This window comes from Penaeus vannamei, chromosome 36 (assembly GCF_042767895.1).
Source record: "Penaeus vannamei isolate JL-2024 chromosome 36, ASM4276789v1, whole genome shotgun sequence".
Classification (NCBI taxonomy): domain Eukaryota; kingdom Metazoa; phylum Arthropoda; class Malacostraca; order Decapoda; family Penaeidae; genus Penaeus; species Penaeus vannamei.
The window spans coordinates 22,940,616-22,943,115 of NC_091584.1; the positions used below are offsets into that span (position 1 = coordinate 22,940,616).

General features: G+C 31.4%; 1 non-coding gene across 1 annotated transcript; it reads left to right on the top strand.

The window, feature by feature from the left end:
- The first annotated feature begins 747 nt into the window (after positions 1–747).
- Positions 748–820, top strand: TRNAF-GAA (transfer RNA phenylalanine (anticodon GAA)). The gene has a single exon. It is a non-coding gene; the product is annotated as a tRNA-Phe (tRNA).
- The last annotated feature ends 1,680 nt before the right edge of the window (positions 821–2,500 follow it).

The following is a 2,500-nucleotide window of genomic DNA, read 5'->3' on the forward strand; positions in this document are numbered from 1 at the left end:
GTAATACTCATTTTGCTATTTTGTTGTAATACTCATTTTGTTATTTTGTTGTAATACTCATTTTGTTATTTTGTTGTAATACTCATTTTGTTATTTTGTTGTAATACTCATTTTGTCATTTTGTTGTAATACTCATTTTGTTATTTTGTTGTAATACTCATTTTGTTATTTTGTTGTAATACTCATTTTGTTTTGTTGTAATACTCATTTTGTTATTTTGTTGTAATACTCATTTGTTAATTTGTTGTAATACTCATTTTGTTATTTTGTTATATTACTCATTTTGTTATTTTGTTGTAATACTCATTTTGTTATTTTTTGGTAATATTTTGTTATTTTGTTGTAATACTCATTTTGTTTTGTCATACTCATTTTGTTATTTTGTTGTAATACTCATTTTGTTATTTTGCAGTAATACTCATTTTGTTATTTTGTTGTAATATTCATTTTGTTATTTTGTTGTCATACTCATTTCATACAAGACGGTGTATTTTAACTTCTTGTTTATGAGAAAAATCAAGCAAGTTCATGTTACCTTTTTTACATTGATATCAGTTCCATACTCTTGAGAATGAAACTATGTAAAAGATATTTTCTCTTTTAGACAAGTCAACGAAGATAGATAATTTCAATCGCGCAGTGTTCTTTTCTTTGTAAAAGAAGAATTAAATATACATACCTATATCTATGTACATATAACAAATCATTTTTTTATCATTCTTGTACATCTTTTAGCATATATATACCGCCTAGATAGCTCAGTTGGGAGAGCGTTAGACTGAAGATCTAAAGGTCCCCGGTTCGATCCCGGGTCTGGGCAGTTTTAAGAAAAAGAATTCACAAAATAGAAGTAAATATTAACAGCAATGGCTCAACGACCTGTTATTCCTCCCAAGAATTAGAAAACAGAAAACCTATGACCGATTTGCTAGCGAACGACCGTAGTGGTAAAAATAGATGCGTTAATTTATCTATCTATATATTTCTTTCTTAATGATACGAAAATACCGGGCTGATTCCTATAAATATTCGTGATTTTGTACCGACAATAATAATGAAACCATACACTTAGCATGAGCGGTTAACCTCTCCTAGGTCTGATATGCTGTCTTATTGTTTGATTCTAGACCCCCTGCAGTTTCCCTCAAATTGTCTTTATAAGCAAGTAAAATGACCTATAGCGTATAATACACTAGAAGTAAATGATTAGAAAAAAATATATATATATACATACATATATATATATATATATATATATATATAATATATATATATATATATATATATATATATATATATATATATATATATATATATATATATATATATATATATATATATATATATATATATATATATACACACACACACACACACACACACACACACACACACACACATATATATATATATACATATATACATATATATATACATATATATATATATATATATATATATATATATATATATATATATATATATATATATATATATATATATATATACACGAGTATGTATGTGTGTTTGTGTTTGTGTTTGTGTGCATTTTTTGAACTCATATTTGGTTAAGTTACGTATAAGATACTTACAAGAAGGTTTGCCACAGATGTCTGTTATTTTTTCAAGTTATTCGATTGGGTTTGACTGAATATCTGAATCCACATCATTTGAACACCCACATCCGTTCCCAAGGTGCGGATGTTACGTGGATATCCTGAGTAACTAGACGCTGTATACATACCGGTTGGAGAGAGTATAAAGGTACAATACATGCAATACCTACTTCCCACGTGTGTCCACATCTAGACCACGTGTTGTGGCAGGGGCGCCATGTGCGTGCCCCACGCTCACTGCCCCTCGCTTCACCCACGCCTGTTTGCGCCCCTAGCGCCCCCTCTGGCCGGATAAAAGGGAGGCCAATCTTGACCCACTCAACACCCTCAAAGACCTTCTCAGTGACCACTTCTGACCTGAGTTGCCCTCCGGCTCTCCAGCCGGGGGATCCACCCAGCGTCGTTCTTCATGTATCGTTATTCTTGTGTATGTGTTGTAACTCTTAGAAATAAAGAGAATAGCAACACCGTGTATCCCTGTACACCATAAAACAAGAGAGATACCAGAAACTCTTAGAGAGAGAGAGAGAGAGGGAGAGGGGGCGGGAGGTTTTACATAGCCAGGAGCTAGGATGAAAAGAGGGGAAAGAAAGAAAGAAAAAAAAAGATTTTTCTTTTTACTCTTCTGTTAGTATTTTAACATTTCAATTATCTATGGCCAAAGAAATACACTTGATGTCTAAGATTGTTTGCATCAGAAAAAAAAAAAAAAAAAAAAAATCAATCAGAAAAAAATTATGATAAAACAGAAATAGATAAATAAATACATAAATGTTTCCGTCCACAAATACTTCCATGTATAGCTAATAGATGTATATAATAAGGGCATTCGTGTAAGTCAAGGGATAGATATGCAGGTAGCACTGCGCAAAGTTTGGGGCGAT